The sequence below is a fragment of the Pongo abelii genome, chromosome 4 (assembly GCF_028885655.2).
Source record: "Pongo abelii isolate AG06213 chromosome 4, NHGRI_mPonAbe1-v2.0_pri, whole genome shotgun sequence".
NCBI lineage: Eukaryota > Metazoa > Chordata > Mammalia > Primates > Hominidae > Pongo > Pongo abelii.
This window is the reverse complement of record NC_071989.2, coordinates 666,224-688,641: the sequence shown is the minus strand read 5'-3', so window position 1 is coordinate 688,641 and position 22,418 is coordinate 666,224. Positions and strand designations below refer to the sequence as shown.

Genomic DNA, 22,418 nt, shown 5'->3' with positions numbered 1-22,418 from the left:
CTTGCAGGAGGGTTTCCATCTCCAGGATGATGGGCTGCCAGCAACTGCAGAGGATGCAGCCACCTGCTTAACTGTGCTGTCCAGCCAGCCAGCCCACTGTAGGGCCTCTTGCTGCTTAAGAAGAGCTGATGGGCTGGGCATGTTGGCTCACACCTGTGATCACAGTACTGACAAATGGGAGCACAGTACTGAGAAATGGGAGCACAGCACTGGGAAATGGGAGTACAGAGTACTGGGGAATGGGACCACAGAGTACTGGGGAATGGGAGCACAGTACTGGGAAAGAGGAGTACACAGCGCTGGGAAATGGGAGCACAGGACTGGGAAATGGGAGCACGGTACTGTGAAATGGGAGCTCACAGCACTGGGAAATGGGAGCACAGTACTGGGAAGGGGGAGCCCATAGTACTGGGAAATGGGAGCACAGTACTGAGAATTGGGAGCACAGTACTGGGAAATGGGAGCACAGTACTGAGAATTGGGAGCACAGTACTGGGAAATGGGAGCACAGTACTGGGAAATGGGAGCACAGTACTGGGAAATGGGAGCATAGTACCTGGAAACCCCAGACCTGGATTCTAAGTTTTTCAGCCTAGCCCAGACTTCTTATCTTAGTAGACAAAAAGAGTCAATACCAGAGAACCAGAGGCATCCTCTGTATTTTAATGAACTCTGCCTTTTAGTCTGTTTAGTAGTCATATTTTAAAAGATAATCAGTTTTCCAAATATATCTATAATTTACTGTGTGCATTGGGCTGTTTTTGTGTTTCTGTAAAGAAATACCTGAGGCTGGGTAATTTATTTAAAAACATAGGTTAAACTGACTCACAGTTGTGCAGGCTGTACAGGAAGCATGGTGCTGGCATCTGCTTGGCTTCTGGTGAGACCTCAGGAAGTTTCCGTCGTGGCCGAAGGTGGGGTGAGAGCCAACACATCCTGTAGTGAGAGCAGGAGCAAGCGAGAGTGGTGGGGTTGGGGGGCGCCATACATTTTTAAATGACCAGATCTCAAGTGAACTACCAGAGCAAGGACTCACTCATCACCAAGGGGATGGCACTAAACTATTTATGAGGAACCTGCTCCCGTGATTCAAACACCTCCCACCAGGCCCCACCTCCAACACTGGGGATTACATCTCAACACGGGATTTGGAGGGGACAAACCTCCAAGCTATATCATTCCATCCCTGGTCCCTCAGATCTCATGTCCAGCTCACCTTGCAACATATAATCATCCCTTCTCAATAGTCCCTGAAAGTCTAAACTCATTCCAGGATCAACTCAATCAAAAATGCCAAGTCCAAAGTCTCATCTGGAGATGAGTTCTTTCCACCTATGAGCCTGTGAGATCAAAAACAAGTGATTTGCTTCCCAGATAGAATGGATACAATGATGGCACAGGCACTGGCAAACATGCCTATTCCAAAAGGAAGAAATTGGCCAAAACAAAGAGGCTACAGGACACAAGCAAGTCTGAAACTCAGCAGGGCAGACATTAAACCTTAAAGTTCCAAAATAATCTCCTCTGACTCCATGAGGCACACTGGTGTGAGGCGTGGGCTCCCAAGGCCTTGTACAGCTCCACCCCTGTGGCTTTGCAGGTTGTGGCCCCTGCAGCCTATCTCATGGGTTAGAGTTGAGTACTTGTGGCTTTTCCAGGCTGAGGTTGCAAGCTGCCAGTAGATCAGACATTCTGGGGTCTGGAGGGCAGAAGCCCTCTGCTGACAGCTCCACTAGGCAGTTCCCTGGTGGGGAGTCTGTGTGGGGCTCCAACCCTGCATCTCCTCCCAGCATTGCCCTCATAGAGTACCTCTGTGAGGACTCTGCTGCTGCAGCAGGCTTCTGCCTGGGCACCCAGCTTTTCCCACACATCCTCTGTAATCTTGGAGGAAGCTACCAATGCCCCTTCGTTCTGTGTTCCTGCAGATTTCACACCACTTGGAAGCCACCAAGGCTTACCCTCTAGAGCAGCAGTCCACACTGTACCTGGAGACTGTTGAACCACCAATGTAGCTGAAGAAGTTGGGGTACAGGGACCAGTGTCCCAAGACTGCACAGGGCATCAGGACCCTAGTCCTGGCCCATTAAGCCATTCTTTTCTCCTAGGCCTCTGGGTCTGTGATGGGAGGGTCTGCTGCAAAGATCTTTGAAATGTTTTCAAGGTCTTTTTCCCATTGTCTTGGATATTAGCACTTGCCTCCCTTTTAGCCATGCAAATCTCTCTAGTAAGTGGTTGCTCTGCAGCCTGTTTGGATTCCTCTCCTGAAAACATTTTTTTCTTTCTCTACCGCATGGCTAAGCTGCAAATTTTCCAAACTTTTACACCCTGCTTCCTTTTAGGTATAAATTCCAACTTCAAGTCATTCATTTGCTCCCATATCTGATCATGGGTTGTTAGAAGCAGCCATGCCACCTCTTGAATGTTTAGCTGCTTAGAAATATCTTCTGCCAGATACCCTAGGTTACCATTCTTAAGTTCAAACTTCCACAGATCACTAGGACACGAATACAATGCAGCCAAGCTCTTTGCTAAGGCACACAAGGGTGACCTTTGCTCCAGTTCCCAATAACTTCCTCGTTTCCATCTGAGACCTTGTCAGCCTGGCCTTCATTATCCATATTTCTATCTGCATTTTGGTTCCAACCGCTTAATAAGTCACTAAGTTCCAAACTTTCCCTCATCTTTCTGTCTTCTTCTGAGCCCTCCAAAGTCTTCCAACCTCTGCTCATTACCCAGTTCCAAAGCTGCTACCACATTTTCAGTATCTTTATAGCAATATCCTGCTCCTCAGTGTCAATTTTCTGAATGAACCCATTTTTGCATTGCTATAAAGAAACACCTGAACCTGGGTAATAATTGCTGACAAAAGACCTGAATTCAGAGGTATGTGAGGAGTAATTCATGACAAGCTGCACGAATAAAAATAAGAAATCCAGGCCTAGATACATTGTAGGGTAAGGTGGAACACAAAACAAAATCTAACTTTAAAAACCAGAAAGAAACAACAAATCATCCACAGAAGAAAAGCAGTTAGACAGCAGATGGATTAATCATAAGAACAGTAGATAGATAAATAATATTCACAAAGTGTTAAAAAAAAAACAACAACACACTTTTGATCTGGAATTATGTACCCAGCAACACTATCTTTAGGAAAAAGAGCAAATTAATCATATTTTCAGATAAATCAAAGCCAAGTTTACCACCAACAATCCTACACTAATGGGACTTCAAAAAAGATGTATTTATTGAGGGAAAATGTGTAAAGCAAACACAGATAGAGCCCATAGGGAATAATTTTAAAAAATTCACTCTCACTTGTGGAAGTTTTCAATGCAACTCTCAATTACTGTTAGGTCAATCATATTTTTAAAATAATAAAAACATAGATTTGGACAACACCATTAACAGGCTTGAATTATGGGACATCTGTGGAACTGGAAGCTCATTTATTAATAGAAAATGTGCATTTTCCTTAGGCACACAAGGAATATTGCCCAAAACACTGCTTACTAGCCTCAACAAGTCTCAAATAACTTCTATGGGTTGGACCAGTGTTCCCCTTTACATACTTTGTCTGACAATTTTTCCTGTCTGCTTTTAGAATTTCTATTTATCACTGGGATTGAGCGATTTGATTATAATGAGACATGATGTAATTTTCTTCAGTGGTACTTGTGCTTGAGGTACATTGAACCTCTTGCATCTGTAGGTTTATAGTTTACATAGAATTTGGGAAAAAAAATGTTATTATTTTTCCAAACATCTTTTTTAATGCACTACCCTCATTCCTCATGTTTTCTTCTCTCCTTCAGGGACTTCAATTAAACATATATTAAGCCACTTGAAGTTATCCCACAGATCACAGATAATTTGGCTTAAATTTTTTTAAATCCTCTTTTCTTTTGTTTTCATTTTGGATAGTTCATATTGCCATGGTTTCACAATGAATAATCTTTTCTTCTTTAATATCTAATCTGCCATTAATCCCATGTGGTGCAGTTCTCATTTTGTACATTGTAGCTTTCACCTCTAGAACAGTGACCCAGAGTGTTGTTATATCTTCTGTGCCTCAAATTAACTTTTACAATATGTGGAATACAGTTTTGATATTGTTTAATGCCCTTATGACTGTTCTGGATCAGTTTTAATAGACTAATTTGTCTCCTTATGGCTATTTTCCCACTTGTTTATGTGCCTAATATTTCTGATTGGATGTCAAAAATTGTTGTCTTCTCTGGTGTTGGATATTTCTGTAGTCCTATAAATATTCCTGAGGATTTCAGAGAACTGACAAAAGATATGAATTCACAGGTATATGATGAGTTGACTTATGATGAGCTGCATAAATAAAAAGAAGAAATCCACACCTAGGTAAGCCTTATTTGGGGATGCAGATAAGATAAAATCTTATTCTGAGACGCAGTTATTTAAGAACAGAGTTTTAAAATGTTTACAGATGTAAGGGGTAGAAGTGCAGATTTCTTCCATGCATGTATTGCATAGTGGTGACATCTGGGCTTTTAGTGTACCCATCGCCTGAATAGTGAACATTGTACTGAAGAAGTAATTTTTCAACTCTCACCCCCTTCCACCCTCCCACCTTTTGGAGTGTCCAGTGTCATCTTATTCCACTCCATATGTCCATGTGTATACATTGTTTAGCTCCCACTTATATGTGAGAACATGTGGTATTTGACTTTTTGTTTCTGAGTTATTTCACTCAGGATAATGGCCTCTATCCATGTTGCTCAAGAGATATGATTTCATTCTTTGTTATGGACGGGTAGTATTACCTTGTATATATATGCTACATTTTCTTTAACCAGCCCTCCACTGATGGATGCTTAGGTTGATCCATTTTCTTTTCTGTTTTGAATAGTATTGTGATAAACATACAAGTGCAGGTGGTTTTCGATGTAATTAATTCTTTCCCTTTGGGTATATACTGAGTAGTGGAGTTGCTGAACCAGATAGTGGTTGTATTTTTAGTTCTTTGAGAAATCTCCATACTGTTTTCCAGAAAGATTACACTGATTTACATTCCCACCAACAGTGCTTCAGCATTCCCCTTTCTCACATCTTCACTAAAATCTCTTACTTTTAGACTTTAATAATAGCCATTCTGACTGGTCTAAGATGGTATTGCATTGTGATTTTAATTTGCCTTTCTCTGATAATTAGTGATGTTGAGCACTTTTTCATGTTTTTTGACCACTTTTGTGTCTTCTTTGTAAAAATGGCTGTTCATATCCTTTGCCCACTTTTAAATGGGCTTATTTGGTTTGAGTTCCTTATAGATTGTGGATATTAGCCCTTTGTCAGATGCATAGTTTGCAAATATTTTCCCATTCTGCAGGTTGTCTGTTTACCTCGTTGATAGTTTCTTTTGCTGTGCAGAAGGTTTCTAGTTTAAGTTCCATTAGTCTATTTTTGTTTTTGTTGCAATTGCTGTTGAGGACTTGTTCATAAATTCTTTGCCTAGGCCAATGTCCAGAAGAATTTTTCCTAAGTTTTCTTCTAGGATTTTTATAGTTTTTGGTCTTATGTTTAGGTCTTCAATCCCTCTTGAGTTAACTTTTGTATATGGTGAGAGGTATTGGTCCAGTTTCATTCTTCTGCATATGCCAATCCAGTTTTCTCAGCACCATTTATTGAAAAGGGTGTCATTTCCTCAGTGTATATTTTTATTGACTTTGTGCCTTGATTTCCGAGTCCTCTATTCTGTTCCATTAATCTAGATGTCTACTTTTATACTACTACTATGCTGTTTTGGTTACCATACTCTTGTAGTATAATTTGAAGTCAGGTAATGTGATGCTTGCAACTTTGTTCTTTTAGCTTTGGATTGCTTTGGCTAGTTGGGCTCTTTTTGGGTTCCATGTGAATTTTAGGATTTTTTTTTCCAATTTGATAGAGATTGTGTTGGGTCTGTAGATTGCTTTGAACAGTATGATAATTTTTAACAATATTGATTCTTCCAATCCATGAGCATGGGATGCTTTTCTGTTTGTGTCATGTATGATTTCTTTCATCAGTGTGTTGTAGTTCTCCTTATAAAGATCTTTCACTTCCTTGGTTAAATATATATCTAGGTAATTTTTTGTAGCTATAATAAATGAGATTGCCTTCCTGATTTTGTTCTTGGCCAGATTGTTATTTGTATATAAGAATGCTATTGTTTTCTGTACATTAATTTTGTGTCCTTAAATGCTACTGAATTTGTTTATTAAATCTAAGAGTTTTTTGGTGGGGTCAATACGGTTTGGCTGTGTCCCCACCCAAATCTCATCTTGAATTGTAGCTCCCATAATTCCCATGTGTTGTGAGAGGGACCGGGTAGGAGACAATTGAATCATGGGAGCAGTTTTCACCATCCTGTTCTCATGGGAGTGAATAAGTCTCACGAGACCTGACGGTTTTATAAGGGGAAACCCCTTTTACTTGGCTTTCATCCTCTCTCTTGCCTGCTGCCATGTAAGATCTGCCTTTTGCCGTCCACCATGACTATGAGGCCTCCCCAGCCATGTGGAACTGTGAGTCCATGAAACCTCTTTTTGTTTATAAATTACCCAGTCTCAGGCATGTCTTTACCAGCAGTGTGAAAATGGACTCATACAAGTCTTCAGGGTTTTCTATATAGAATATCATTTCACCAACAGAAAGGGATAGTTTGGGCTCCTTCTTCTCCAATGTGCATTCCCTTTATTTCTTTCTCTTGCCTGATTGCTGTGGCCAGGACTTTCAGTACTGTGTTGAATAAGAGTGGTGAAAGTGGGCATCCGTGTCTTATACCAGTTCTTAGAGGGAATGCTTTGAACTTTTCCCCGTTAAGTCTGATGTTGGCTGTGGATTTATCATATAAGGCTTTAATTATGTTGATGCATGTTCCTTCTATGCCTAATTTGTTGAGAATTTTTATCATGAAGAGAGGCTGAATTGAATCAAATGCTTTTTCTGCATCTATTTAGATGATCATATGGTTTTTATCCTTAATTCTGTTCATGTGATATGTCACATTTATTGATTTGCATCCCTGGGATAAATCCTACCTGATCTGGGTATATTATCCTTTTGATGTGCTGTTGGGTTCTATTTTCTGGTATTTCGTTGAGGATTTTTGCATCTATATTCACAGGGATATTGATCTGGAGTTTTCTTTTTTTGTTGCGCCTTTGTCTGGTTTTGGTCCGAGGGTGATACTGGCCTCATAGAATGAGTTAGAGACATATCCCCCCATCTTCGATTTCTTGGAATAGTTTCAGAAGGATTGGTATTAGTTCTTCATATGTTTGGTAGAATCTGGCTGTGAATCCATCTAGTCCTGGGCTGAGTGCAGGGCATCCACTCAACAAGTGAAGCCAGTTCCGGCAGTGGGGAAAACAGTTACAGGGACAGAAGCTGACCAGGCTCCTTGTGGTCTGCTTGGAGCCGTCTCGGCTTTACAGAGCTCATTGCCCACTGCCTCTGACAGCCACACCCAGGGCCTCAGCCCCTGCCCATGCCAGAGGGGTGTGTCCTCTCCATTGCAGACACAATTGCCTCCCTTCTCTGCAGCCCTCCGCTGTGTGATGCCATCCTCTTTCTGGTCCTCCATGTCTCTGCCAGGCATGGGCTCCTGTCCACATCTTTTCTGCCCAGCACACTGTCCTGTTGCCGTGTCCCCTCATGCTTCTTCCCTAACATCAGCTGTGGAACTGAGGTAGGGATGGCTGGCGTATTAAGAATGTGCTCCAAGCAGCTCAGCCTAGGGCTGAACACCCCCCATTTGGCTTCCCCTCCTCATCAGCCTCTGACCAGTGGCAACAGTGAGGCCACAAGGCTCAGCTGCCATTCTCTGGATCACAGGCGTGTGATAGTGGAGCCAGAGTCACTCCCTGGCAGCAAGATCCAGAACCTGCACTTGAATTCCATGTTCCACAGCAATTCCAACCCTGAAATTGAACTTGGCTTCTTTAAACAAAATAACCAGATGCAATCACAGCCCAAACACACACAGGCATGTGCACACACACAGGTGCAAACACACACACATGCACACACACACAGACACAGGCACATGCACACGCAGGCACACAGACACATGCACACACACGCAAACACACAGGCATGTGCACACACACAGGTGCAAACACACACACATGCACACAGGCACAGACACAGGCCCATGCACACGCAGGCACACAGACACATGCACACACACACAGGCATGTGCACACACACAGGTGCAAACACACACATGCACACACACACAGACACAGGCACATGCACACGCAGGCACACAGACACATGCACACACACGCAAACACACACAGGCATGTGCACACACACAGGTGCAAACACACACACATGCACACACGCACAGACACAGGCCCATGCACACGCAGGCACACAGACACATGCACACACACACAGGCATGTGCACACACACAGGTGCAAACACACACACATGCACACACACACAGACACAGGCCCATGCACACGCAGGCACACAGACACATGCACACACATGCACACACACAGACACAGGCCCATGCACACACAGGCACACAGACACATGCACACACACGCAAACACACAGGCATGTGCACACACAGGTGCAAACACACACACATGCACACACACACAGACACACGCCCATGCACACGCAGGCACACAGACACATGCACACACATGCAAACACACACAGGCATGTGCACACACACAGGTGCAAACACACACACATGCACACAAACACAGACACAGGCCCATGCACACGCAGGCACACAGACACATGCACACACACGCAAACAGACACAAGCACGTGGACATACAGGAGCAAACACACATGCACACACATACAGAAACACAAGCACACGCAGACACACTCGTGCAAACACACGGAAACACAGAAATAGACACACACACAGCGGAACATACACAGCTGAATACATACCAACATACATACACCGGCATGCATACTCACACATACAGGTGCACATTCACACACAGGAATGCACAAACACACGCATGCATCTGCACACACTCTCACACTCTCACATACACGTGCACACACACATCCCGGCAGACATTTTACCTAAGCTGCCAAGGACCCGTGGGAGCTGCTTCAACACCCCCATGAGCCTTCCCAGGCCCCACACCCAGGCAGGCACGTCGTTACTTCACTGACCACCCCCTCTGACCTCATGCACCCAGGCTGTAGCTTGTCCCCAGCCCAGGGCCCACACAGGAGCTGGTTGGGGTTCTCAAGGGGACCTGACTGCTCACCTGCTGTGGGACACACCCACACGGGGCCCAAAGAAGCTGCTCAGCCCATAGACCATCAAAGGACATTCAGCTGCCAGGGGTGGGTGGACACCTGACAGGTCCAGCTGCAGGCCTGGTGGGAGCGGCCCCACCTCAGTGCTGGGACCCGGCATCCCCACACTTGGCCTCGGAGGCCTTTTCATGTCTGCTGCTGTCCCCGTGAGTCCATTGCTCCACTCGCTCCCCGTGCCTCCATCTTCAGCATGGGGCCTCCCAATGGACCTGGGCTCCTGTCCTGGTCCCCCACTGCAGACCTGGATGGCCCAGCGTCTCCCGCCATCCCTTCCACCCAGGGCTTCCAGTGCTACCCACCATGCTGCGTCTGCCCTTCCCAACCTCCACTGTCAGCCTGAGCCTCTGCCCACAAAACCCAACCCCAAACCCAGGCAGGGGTGGGCACGGGTGCCGGGCAGCAGGGGCTTGTCCCTGAGAGCTGTCCTCCTCCTATGTGACAGCTGCCTGGCCTGGTGCTCCCAACTGCGGACACAGAACCTGTGCAGAAAGCCGTGGAAACAGCCGCAGGCAGGCGTCCCGGTGAACGCTCCTGCTTACTGACACGGTGCCACAGGTGGAGCTGGGAAAAGCATTGGTGCTGGGGCGGTAGTGACCCCCACCCAAAAAATTCACATCGACCCAGAACCTCAGAGTAAGACCTTACTTTAAAATAGGATCTTTGTAGCTGTAATTCAATTAAAGATTTTGAGATTATCCCAGCTTATCCTGGTGGCCCTTAAATCCAGTGACAGGTGTCCTGATAAGCAAAGGAGGAGACAGACACAAACTCGGGGAGGAGGCCCCGTGAGGACAGGGGCAGGGGTGCAGCCATGTGGCCACCGCCCAGGACCGCCTGGAGCCACAGAAGCTGGAAGAGGTGGGAACCTCCGGAGCGCACAGGCCTTGATGTCGGACTTCTGGCCTCCTAAGCCAGAAGAGGAAAGCCCTGTTGTTCAACCCATGTGTAGTGATGTTCTAAGGAGCCCCAGGAAACATAACAGGACACTTGGCGTGGATCACATCATTGGCTGTGAGTCGGTTTTCAGTAACTGCAGGGTAAATGGAGGCTGTCCAGGTCTGGCAGTGGAGCAAGAGCTGGGGGCCAGGAAGGGGCACTGGACAGGCAGCCATGGCCAGGTGAAGAGCCTGGAGTCCCGAATCAGGATCCACCTCTCCCTGCTGAGCAAGATCCTGTGCCCCTGTTTCTGGTGATTTTGTAAGTGCTGACTGAACCGACTGTCGCTGGGAAATAACACACCCGTGACCCCAAGTCAAAATTTCATCCACAGACAAGGAAACAGACTCCATGAACACGCCGACTCCCGACGGTAGAAGCAGGGTGCCCACCCCAGCCCTGGTCACTGTGTGTCCTGCGCAGGGGCCAGGGCAGCCCAAGGCTCAGCTCTGTCCTCCTGCCGAGACCTCGCTCAGCCCCCTGGACGCCGCCCCGCGCCCGCTGTCTCTCCTCTCCTCTCCTCTCCTCCCAAAGGCTCCAGGACCATGTCTGCCTCTGAAGCCTGACGTTACCTCCCACTGCGATTTTATTGTAAACTCACTGCATTTATGTCAGGAGAGTTTGTACAGGTTTGAAAAATGCACTGAAGAGTCCCCTTGTGCCTAATAGGACAGTCAGAACACACCAAGGAGAGATTATTTCATTATTTCATTGATGCTGTTAGTAGGATCGGCCCGAGTGGGAGGCGCTCCGGGCTCCGCGGGACGAGAAGGCGGCCAAGCCCGCACCCGAGCAGGAGGGAAGCAGGAGCCGCAGCGTGGCCGCCGCACAGCTTCAGGGGTCTCCCGACTTCCCCGCTGCGAGTGCGGAATTTCTCAGAAGAATTAGACAGAAGCCCATCTCTGGGCAGCACTGAGTGGAAAGAGAAACCCACAGGGGAGGACAGGAAGTGTGGGGCGCGGGACCACCGTGGGGTGGGTGGGGGCCAAGCCGCCGGGCTCCGAGGCCTCAGCACCCCCTGCCCAGCACCCAGCACCCCAACTTCCCCTTCTGCCTTTGCGGGTTCCAGAGCCTGCTGGACACCTGGTGCAGGGACAGAGCGGGGGCTGGGGGAGGAGCTCAGCTGCACCAGACACAGTCCAGCTGGAAGTCACCAGAGGCACCCCTTCCTCCTGGGGGGCTGCGCCTCGGCCTCCTCCAGGGCAGGGGCCCCTGTGCCCCTCAAGCCCCAGCACCCGGCACCACAGAACCGCCCTGTCATCTCGGCCCCGGAACCTTGTGCGGAGCCAACTTCTGCGGAGGGCCGGGCCGGTGAGGGCGGAATGAGCCCTCTCAGCACAGCCTGTCTAGGGGCAGGGGGCCGCAGGTGCCCCGAGAAAGCCGAGATTAGAAGAGCGGCCGGGATGGTGGCGCTGCACACGGGCGACCTGCAGGGAGAACGGAGGCTGAGGCCGGGGACAGGGGTGCGCGCTCTGCTCCTCCGCTCCCGCGTGAAGGGCGGCCCCGTGCCGGGCAGCTGCGCTCGGCGCCCGGCACGGACCCGTCTCCCTGCTCAGGTCCACCCCCGGCCGCGCTGCCCCCACCTGGGCGCCCAGTCCCCAGGCTGCGCCCCGCCTTGGGGTCCGAGCACACTCACAGCCGGGCCCTGCCGCTTCCCTGCACCGTCTGCGTCTCCTTTAAGTACTGGGCGCGGTCGGGGGTCGCCCCGCACTGTCCTCGAGGCCCCGCCGCCAACCCACCCCACCCCAGGAGGCCGCGGCCGCGCTCATCCATCCCCTGCCGCACAGTCAACGCGCGTCCTGCGGGGCGTAGAGATCGGGGTCCGGTCGTCCCTGGGGGGCCCCAGAGCCAGGTGAGGGGCCCCGCCGCCCGCTGCCCAGCGGTTCCCACGGCCCGCAGGTCCGCCGCGCCCTGCGCTGAGCGGATACCCGGCGGTCGGCGGGGCCTGAGCGGAGCCGGCCTTGTAAGGCAGAGGCCTGGGTGCGCCCGGCGCGATCCCCGGGCCGGGTGGGGCGGCGGGGGCGGGGCTGCCAATGAGCGCGCGGGGCGGGGCGCTGGGCGGGCGCCGGACGCTGGGGGCCGGGGGCGGGCCCGGGACCCGGCTGGGCGGGGCTGGGCGGTGCTAGGCGGGACGGGCGGGACGGGCGTGCGCGGGGCGGCGGCTGGAGAGCGCCGCTGAGCACCAGGTCGCTCGCGGCCGAGTCGCGGAGGCGCCTCCGCTGCAGTCGCTGCGTCTCCAAGGTAAGCGGGCGCGGGGCTCGGTCCTGCGGGCGCGGCGCGGGGGGCACCTGGGGGCGCAGACTGGGCCCGTCAGCCCCAGCAGACACCTGCGCCGCAGCCCCTGCCCCCGGCGCTCCCCCGGGCCCCCTTCCCGGGCCGCCCCGCGCGTCCCTGAGCCCCCGGATTGGGATGCCCGGAGTTCGGCGCTGCGGGCTCGGTGCCCGGAGGCTGCAGGGAGGCTTCTCAAAGGCCACGGGCGGGGGTCACCGTCGGCCGCGCCAGGGACAGGTCTGTCACTTTCTCCGGGCCCTGCGCCTGGCGCTTTGGCCTTTCTTGGCGGCCACGGACGCCCCTGCAGCCCTTCCCTCCAGGCCCTCCCCAGCCCGGGGCTCGAACCGTTTCCCTATTCCCAGGCCTAGGGGGCCGCCGCCTGTGTGAGGCGTGGGAAATTAGGGCGTGGAGGGCTGGAATGAAGCCACTGCCCGCAGCAGGTTTTGAGATCTCTGGCCACAGAAACGGCCCAGAATGAGCGGGTCTCGGGGTCCTGACACCACCGCGTCCTGGCAGGTGGGGCTGTCAGACCGCCCCCCGCAGAGCCTCCAGCTTCCCCGGGCCTTGGCTACCGTCCGCGGGCCTGTGGCGATGGAGAGGCGCTGCCGGGACACCTTCCCGCACCCCTGGGAGCAGCGCCCGAGGATCTGAGGAGCCCTTTATTCTGCGGTTTCGGTTACGTAAACGGAGCCCAGGGAGGTGAGAAGCGCGTCCCTCCCGGGCAGTGGCGGGGCTGCTATTTTGATAAGGGTTTGGGGGGGGCTGTTGTCTTGATAGGGGTTTGGGGAGCTGCTGTTTTGATAGGGGTTGGGAGGCTGCTGTTTTGATGGGGGTTGGGGGGCTGCTGTTTTGATGGGGGTTGGGGGGCTGCTGTTTTGATGGGGGTTGGGGGCTGCTGTTTTGATAGGGGTTGGGAGGCTGCTGTTTTGATAGGGGTTGGGAGGCTGCTGTTTTGATGGGGGTTGGGGGGCTGCTGTTTTGATAGAGGGTTGGGGGGCTGCTGTTTTGATAGAGGGTTGGGGGCTGCTGTTTTGATAGGGGATTGGGGGCTGCTGTTTTGATAGGGGTTGAGGGGCTGCTGTTTTGATAGAGGGTTGGGGGGCTGCTGTTTTGATGGGGGTTGGGAGGCTGCTGTTTTGATGGGGGTTGGGGGGCTGCCGTTTTGATGGGGGTTGGGGGGCTGCCGTTTTGATAGGGGGTTGGGGGGCTGCCGTTTTGATAGGGGGTTGGGGGCTGCTGTTTTGATGGGGGTTGGGGAGCTGCCGTTTTGATAGGGGTTTGGGGGCTGCCGTTTTGATAGGGGGTTGGGGGCTGCTGTTTTGATGGGGGTTGGGGGGCTGCCGTTTTGATAGGCGTTTGGGGGCTGCCGTTTTGATAGGGGGTTGGGGGCTGTTGTTTTGATGGGGGTTGGGGGGCTGCTGTTTTGATAGGGGGTTGGGAGGCTGCTGTTTTGATAGGTGGTTGGGAGGCTGCTGTTTTGATAGGTGGTTGGGAGGCTGCTGTTTTGATGGGGTTTGGGGGGCTGCTGTTTTGATAGGGGGTTGGGGGGCTGCTGTTTTGATAGGGGGCTGGGGGCTGCTGTTTTAATGGGGTCTGGGGGGCTGCTGTTTTGATGAGGGGTTGGGGGGCTGCTGTTTTGATACGGGTTGGGGGGGCTGTCTTGATGGGAGCTTAGGGGGGCTGCTGTTTTGATAGGGAGTTGGGGGGCTGCTGTTTTGATAGGGGTTGCGGGGCTGCTGTTTTGATAGGGGGTTGGAGGGCTGCTGTTTTGATGGGGTCTGGGGGGCTGCTGTTTTGATGAGGGGTTCAGGGGCTGCTGTTTTGATGAGGGGTTCAGGGGCTGCTGTTTTGATAAGGGTTGGTGGGGCTGTTGTCTTGATGGCTTGGGGGGCTGCTGTTTTGATGGGGGGTTGGGGGCTGCTGTTTTGATGGGGGTTGGGGGGCTGCTGTTTTGATGGGGGTTGGGGGCTGCTGTTCTGATGGGGGTTGGGGGGCTGCTGTTTTGATGGGGGTTGGGGGCTGCTGTTTTGATGGGGGTTGAGGGCTGCCGTTTTGATGGGGATTTGGGGGCTGCCGTTTTGATAGGGGTTCGGGGGTCTGCTGTTTTGTAGAGGTTGGGGGGCTGCTGTTTTGATAGAGGTTAGGGGGCTGCTGTTTTGATAGAGGTTGGGGGGCTGCTGTTTTGATAGAGGTTGGGGGGCTGCTGTTTTGATAGAGGTTGGGGGGCTGCTGTTTTGATAGAGGTTGGGGGGCTGCTGTTTTGATGGGGAGTTGCATTCCCTCTCAGTGTCACCGCTGATCCACCTGGCATGTTTATTGGCTCTTCTGCGTGCAAGGCCCCTGGGGGACCGATAGAGGACCGGGCCCCTCCGCCCACCCCGGCCACCCCTCCCCGCCTGACTTCTCAGGGGGAGAGGTCTCCCCCCGCGCCCAGCCAGCCCCTGCTCCTGGGAGGTGACCCAGCTCCCTGTGGCCTGGGACTAGGAGATGGGGCTGGACCAAGGCCGGGAAGGGGCAGGAAGTGGAGGGGAGTGAGGCAGCTGCAGCCTGATGCCGGCGCCTTGAACTGGGCTCTCGCGCCTGTCAGCCGCTCGGTGCCAGCCCCTCCCCACCACGTGATCCTCGGAGGGCCTGCGGGGGAGGGGCGGGCTCCGGGAGCGGCTGCGGAAGGCGAGCTCCAGGAGGGTGTGTGCGTTTTCCCGGGAGGGGTCTGCAGCTTTCATGGTTTCTAAAGGGATCTCTGATTCAGAAAGGCGCCGGCATGAACTCGCTCTGCATCTTCACAAAACATGAAGTCATGGGGATTGGACCGCGTGTGCGTGGAGGAAGCTCCGCTGGTCACTGGCTGCATTTTAATCTTACAGCTGCGGTTGGTCCATCTTCCCGAATTCCCTGAAGTTGCAATAAATGTTTTAGCGATTATACAAGGTTATAAATGCTCATTGTGGAAACGAGCATAGAATGCTCATAGAAATGGTCAAAAGGGGCTTCCTTTTGACCCCCTACCCTGATTTGCAAGCCTCACACTGGCAGTGGCTGCCCTAGGCCTGGGAATCAGTAAACAGTAAACAGGGTTCGTGCACCGGGCTGGGCAGGGCGTGAAGGGAGGGGCTGCAGGGGGCCTCCGTGGGCACAAAGGCCAAAGCGCCACACACAGGGCTCAGGAGAACTTCCTAAAGAAAATTAGGATCACCCATCGCAGATGGAGACTGGGGAGCTCTCTGGAGAGTCAGGCAGTCTGTTCTCTCCCAGGCCTGTGGGAGCCACTCCCTGCAGAGGACGCTGAGAATTAAAAGCTTCCTCGGGAGAGGCCGTGCCAGCAGAGAGCTGAGTCTATTTATAGCTGGTGGTGAGACAGGAGGAGTGTGTGAGAGGGATGCCATCTGGGGCTCTTGGGGCCCCCAGGCCAGTGCTGGTCAGCGCCCTGCAGTACCTGGCCCAGCCTGGTGCCCTCAGGCAGAAGCGCCTTCGGGAAGACACTCTGGGTGAGGACAGTCGCTCAATACCTCCTCCTGGGCTGGGGGAGCCAGAAAGCTGTGCCCAGGAGGGTTGTGGCCGGGTGTCAAGTCCATCTGAGCCCACAGACCCTCAGCCAGGAGCCAGGATCAGGCAGCAGAATCTACACACGCCTAGTTCCTACTGCTCGAGCAAAAGGTGTTTCCTGGGAAGGAAGGTGTTGAGCTGCCTGGGTCAGGCCCAGCCACATCTGGGGCTCAGGCCTTGTCCCCAGCATCCATGAGCCAAATCCCAAGCTGCCCTTTGTGGATCCTCCTCCTAGGGAGACCAGCTTCTTCTTGGTGTGTGTGTGTTTGGGGGTGCCACAGGGCCATAACCCACCACATCCCCCTGATATGATCTTCCACCCAGGGCAGTCCCCACCCAGATGATCCCCCACCCAGGGCAGCCCCCATCCAGATGATCCCCCATCCAGATGATCCCCCACCCAGATGATCCCCCACCCGGTACATCCTCCACTCAGATGATCTCTCACACAGGGCTTCCCTCCTAGGGCATCTGCAACAGGCTTTCCCCCTAAGGTGACATCCCCCTTCCAGGACATCCACATCCCAGAGCCACCCCCTCCCAGAGCCACCCCCTAGGCCATTCCTTCCCCAAGGCTCCACCACCCAGGACAACCCCCACGAGGATTCCCCACCCAGGGCATCTTCCCCACATGGCATCTCCACCCAGGGCATCCCCCCCCCAGGGCATCTTCCCCACGTGGCATCTCCACCCAGGGCATCCCCCCACCCAGGGCATCTTCCCCACGTGGCATCTCCACCCAGGGCATCCCCCCACCCAGGGCACCTTCCCCACGTGGCATCTCCACCCAGGGCATCCCCCCACCCAGGGCATCTTCCCCACGTGGCATCTCCACCCAGGTCATCCCCCCACCCAGGGCATCTTCCCCACGTGGCATCTCCACCCAGGGCATTCCCCCCCACCCCGGGCATCCCCCCCAGGTCATCCCCCCATTCAGGGCATCTTCCCCACATGGCATCTCCACCCAGGGCACACCCCTACCCAGGACATCCTCCCCAAACGGCATCTCCACTCAGGGCATCCCCTTCCTCGGGGAATCCCCCTCCCCAGCGCTCCCCTCCCAGGGGATTTCCCCCTCCCCAGGACATCCCCCCAGGGTTCCTCCGCCCAGGGCTTCACATCCTGGGCATTTCACTCCAGGCCATCTCCCCGCCAGGGCCTCCAGGGCACATCAGCTCAGCAGCACCTCCTCAGTGGGGAAGCCCCTCCCCAGCACTGCAGGGCCCTGACTGGGAATGGCTTTGATTGGCCCTGCTGGATCCAGGGGAGGGGCGGGTTCTGTGGTCTGTAGCCCCCTGGAATCACACCTGGGGAAGGGCAGCGCCCCGCAGGAAAGTGGCACGTGGGTCTCAGGAAAAGAATAAAGAGAAACATCAGCTGTCCCTAAATCTTGTTTCCTGATACGCGAATTAAGACTGTTCTGGGTTCCATGTTTCTCCTTTAACCATGCAAGCACAACTTAATTGCGAATTGTAACTTAATGTGTAAATGTCCAAATGCATGGCTTCTTTTGGGGAAGAAATATAAAAAATTTTTCAAAAGAGTGGAAGCAGACAGCAGCTTTCTGTCTTTGCATCATATCAACTGCCTTCTGCAGCCTCATCCGTTGAGAAAGCCGGGCTTCTCCCCTCCGTCGTGGAAGGGTGAGCGCCTCGTCAGAGGACGCCAGTCATGCTGATGTCCTTTAAAAGTGAGGTTCTGGAAGGGAAGGGAGGTTCTTAACCTTTCTTTAAGCCCAGCAGTTAAGGCCACCTGGAGCCCTTTCCCGTTCAGTGCGGCTCAGGGAAGGGATTGGTGCGTGTGTTCCTCCGGGCAGACTCTGTGTCCCACAGCTGCCTTCTTGGCACGATAAAAGGTGCCTGCCCATGTGGGCTCCACGTGATCACCCAGGGCACGCGGCATCACAGACCACATTTCCCAGATCCTATAACCTGTAACCCCGACCCGCTCGTTTGTTCACAAATGTCCAACGTGGCCTCCGCCCAGGGAATGCCACCAACAGCCGCACCTGCCAGGTGACTTCACACAGCTGCTGCCTCCCTCTGGCCATCAGTCATCAGTCAGTGGGGCCAGGAGCAGTGAGCACCGTGTATGGGGTATGGACGTGGCTTCAAACCCAGGCCCTGGTCCAAGTGCCCTCATGTCTGACACAGGCGAGCTCCCAGCACCCTCTGCCTTGTCAGGAAGCATGTGACACGCCTTCCTGGCCCACAGAGGTGGGCGAAGTGTGCTTACCTCAGCGTGCCCATGGCCACCACTCACTGTTCACCCACTCACACTGGATCCCCACCCAGAAACACACCAGGCCAGTCCCACCCCACTCAGAAGTGCTGCTGGTGCCTCAGGGCCAGGGAGCCATGTCCAGGCCCCAGCCAGCCCCGGGGACCTGACCCAGCCCCTCACCCTGAGCCCAGGGCACCGCTGCACAGCCACCTGCATCTCCCACCCGTGGCATCTCACAGGTGACCTGGCCACCATGGCTGCTTCTGGGGCGTCCACCCTCTCCTGCGCACACCGGCCCCCGCTTCTCCTAAGGCTGCCCAAGGGCCGGTTTCCTCTGCCCCTCGGCAGGGTGGCACCTCTGCCTTCTCAGTGCCAGAAGAGCCTGGGCCGTGGATGGAGCCACTGGGGTGAAGCTCATCTCAGCCTCACCTCCCACCAGGCTTGTTCCTGCCACCTTCGCCAGTGCCCACGTGTCCCCAGGCCACCTGCTGTGAGGGCCCCACCTGGCACCTGGCACAGTCCACCTGCAGTTCTAGTGCCAGCTGTTCTGGGCTGCCTCTCTTTGTGTTCTGGGAGTGGGATGGGGTCTTACTCACCGCCAGTTTTCCCGTGGAAGCTCCAATTCCTGAGCACCGTGCTGTGGCTCTGCCCGTTTTTAACGTTTAACCAGAAGCCACGAAGTGGGCACCCTGCTGTGCTGGCTCACGTGGATCAATAGTGTGCGCGAGTGGTCCGTCCACACTGCGTCGAGGAGCCCCAGGCGCTCGTGCTCAGTGCTGCCCACACTCCCGCGGGGATGCCCGCTGTCCCTCAGATCGCCATACTGTCAGCAGGCACGTGTCCACGCAGTTCCCCTTCCTTGGCAACTAGGGATGAAGCTGTCGTGGGCATCCCTGGGATGTTCTTTGGGGCACGTGGGCACGAGTCTCTTGGGTCAATCTGGAAGTGGAGCCGTTGAGTCTGGGATCTAGTGTGTCTTTACATTCATCAGATGATGCCAAGCAGTTTCCCAAAGAGATTAAAGCCATTCACCCCCACAGTTTCCTGTTGACGCACGTCCTTGCCCGCACTTGCCACTGTCAGCCTTTGCAATGTCTTAGCCTTTTCTAAGCCTGCGTGGAAGCCTTATGATTTGCATTTTCCTGGTCATACTAACGAAGCTGAGTGCTTCCCACCAAGCACTGGGCACTTGGATACCCCCGTCCCCGAGGGGCCTGTTCAAGCCGGCTGCCCTTTGTGTATTGAGTTCCTATTCATCTGTAGAGGTTCTTTATATATTCTGGAGACAAGCCAACATTTGTTGTGCGTAGCAAACATCTCCTACCCTGGGGTTTGCCTTTTCACTCTATTGATAATGTTTTTTCAAGGAACAGAAGTTCTTTCTTTTAATCTGGTGCCTTCTAAGAATCTTTTCCTGCAAGGCAAGGCTTTCTGTGTCCGTGTAACAAATTTCCCCCATGCCAAGGATATCAGAAATTCTTCTGCATTACCTTCCCGAGGCTTCTCGATCTGATCTGGAGGACAGCCCTTTAGCATGCAGATGCAGCTGAACCTTCCCTTAAATCAGCAAATTCCCATCAACTGACTTCCTCATGCCAGCCACGTATGCAGCCTTCATTTTCTCCACCTAAAAATGGGCAACCAGAGGCTGGATGGATCTCAGAAGGCATGTGCTGTTGGCAGCCCTGGCCTAACACCCATCCTGACTTCGGCAGACCCCCAAGGGCCTCTGGAGCCCCCATGGCCTCTCAGTGCCACCTGAGGGCCTCCAAAGACTGTTCTCTGTGAGGGGTGCGGAGCCTTCTGGTCCCACCTGCTGTGTCACTGTGTCCAGAGGCTGCTGACAATTGACACAGTCCGGGGTTAACACAACAGGAACGCATTCCCCCATCATCCTGGAGACCAGAAGCCCAGCGTCCAGGCATCTTGCTGGTCAGCCTTCTCTGGAGGCTTGGGGGGACCCTCCCTGCCTCTTCCAGCTCTTGGTGGCTCCAGCTGTCCTATGTGTATGGCTGCATCACTGCAGTCCCAGCCTTATGGCGACTGTGTTAGTCTGTGTGTGTTGCTGTAACAGCACCAGGCATGGTAATTTATGAAATGATATGTTCACTTCTCACAGTTCTGGAGGCTGGAGAGTCCAAGATCAAGGTACCTGCAGGCTTGGCATCCGACAAGGGCCCTTCCCTGCTTCCAAGACAGGGCCTGGTTGCCACATCGTCATGCCCCAGCCCTTTGATAAGGGACTCAGTCATTCCCCGGAGCCTGGCCCCCGTAGCTCAATCTCATCCCCCAAAGGCTCTAACTGTTAATGCCACCACAATGGGGATTAGGTTCCAGCGTGGATTTTGGAGGGGACGAATTCAGCCCGTAGCACCTTCTTCTCTTCTCTCTGTGTCTTCTCTTCTGCCTCTTCTAGGTAGAGACACTCGCCATTGGATTTAGGGCTCAGCTGTGGATAATCCAGGATGATCTCATTTCCAGATCCTTTCTCCAAACAAGGTCTCGTTCACAGGTTCTGGGGATTAGGTGGGGCCACCGTTGGCCCAGACCTGGCCTGGTCTCAGCTGCCTGCAGGTGCCCCGGACCTGGAGCCCCAAGGGTAACCCCAGGGCAGTGAGTGGGCTGGGGCGGGGCAGGGCAGGGTCCTTGTGCATCTGGCGCTCAGTGAAGCTGCGCTGGATGAGGGACCAGCCCCTGGTTCTGCAGTGTTCTGTAACCTGCTCTGCCCCCCGTGAGAGCCCCGGCTGTTTTCTCCTGTAACTCATTATGCCTCCCGTGAGAGCCCGGGTGTGTTCTCTAACCTGCTGTGCCCCGTGTGGGAGTCCTGGCTGTCCCCACGGAAGGTGCCTTTAATGGAGGCAGGTCCCACCACATCTGCAGGCGCCGAGTCTCCCACATGGTTGATGGGATGAGCCAGCCGGTATCTCTAGTTTATTCCCTCTTGGGATGCTCTGTTGGTGGAATGTCCTGTGCTGTGCTTTGGAGAAATGCTGTTGGCCCGGGTGGTGAGCACTGGCTGGGCATGTGGTTTAACTCTCACTTGGGCCTTGGACAGCCGTCTCAGACCCGTATCAGTCTCCTCCGCAGCGCCCTTTGCAGAGTCCGGGAGCCCTGTTGGCACCTCCGTCCCATGGTGGCCATTCGGTGGCAAAGTTGGTGGCCCTGGCAGCCCCGGCGTCTGTGGCCTGGATACTCAGCCGTAGTGCTCTAGAATGTTCCATCCTCCTGCCTGTGTCTCCCTGTCATCCTAATCCTGAGTCTCCCACTCAGAAGGGATCTGCTGTGTGGCCTGGGAGGGTTTTCTCTGCGACTGCCCCACCTTCTCATCCCTACACCTGCGTGCCGATGGGCTCTGGTGGTCGTCCCCAGAGTGGCCATGCTGAGTGCTGCAAGGACCACACCCTGCAGATGGGGGCCAAGATGTGGTTCCCAGAGGCAGAGGGCACCAGGGGCTGGGTGCACGCTGTTGACCTGAGAAGCTCCTCTGCAGCCATCTCTCTTCTTCTGAGGGCGGAGGGAGGGTGAGTGGAGGTGGCCAGGGCCGCGCCGCCCCTGCTCCCCTGCCCCCGTTACTGGAAGGCTCCTTGTGCAGGGCCCCTCCCACCCCATGAGCCTTAGGAGAGTGCAGAGCCTGCCCTGTCCTGCCCAGGTCTGAGGCCATGCGGTTGTGGTGAGTGGCAGGGGTCCTGAGTGGCCCAGTGCAGGATGGCTGCAGGACGCCATGTGAGACGACCAGGATAGAAGTGTGGTGTGCTGGGGACGCTGCCATAGGACTCCACCCTGCCCTCCTCCTCCCGCTTCCTTGGGGACTGCACTCAGCCTGGGCTTGGCTCTGGCCCTCAGGGTCCCTGAAGAGCAGGAGCCCAACCTCAGGTCTTCTATGGGGCAGAGCCTCAGCCCAGGCCTGGAGACCCCATCCTAGCGATCCCTCTGGACCAGTGACCTCTCAGGATCAACCAGTGACTCTCAAGAGTGATGACCTCTGGACCAGTGACCCCTCAGGACAGTGACCTCTCAGGACCGGTGACCTCTCTGGACCGGGGACCTCTCAGGATGGTGACCTCTCAGGACCGTGACCTTTCAGGACTGTGACCTCTCCGGATGTGCATCCTGGGGTGGCCCTGGC

The 22,418-nt window shown here is 54.0% G+C and overlaps 1 protein-coding gene across 2 annotated transcripts in view; it reads left to right on the top strand.

Annotated features, from left to right (window-relative positions):
* The first annotated feature begins 12,402 nt into the window (after positions 1 to 12,402).
* TPPP (tubulin polymerization promoting protein) overlaps positions 12,403 to 22,418 on the top strand; it is a 39,571-nt gene continuing 29,555 nt past the window's right edge. Inside the window, exon 1 of one of the 2 annotated variants that reach the window (XM_054555312.1) lies at positions 12,403 to 12,496. The gene's annotated coding sequence lies outside the window, so the exon portion shown is untranslated. Of the gene's footprint in view, positions 12,497 to 12,698; positions 13,226 to 22,418 lie in introns of those variants that run through there. The other variant, XM_054555314.2, reaches the window with a different exon arrangement.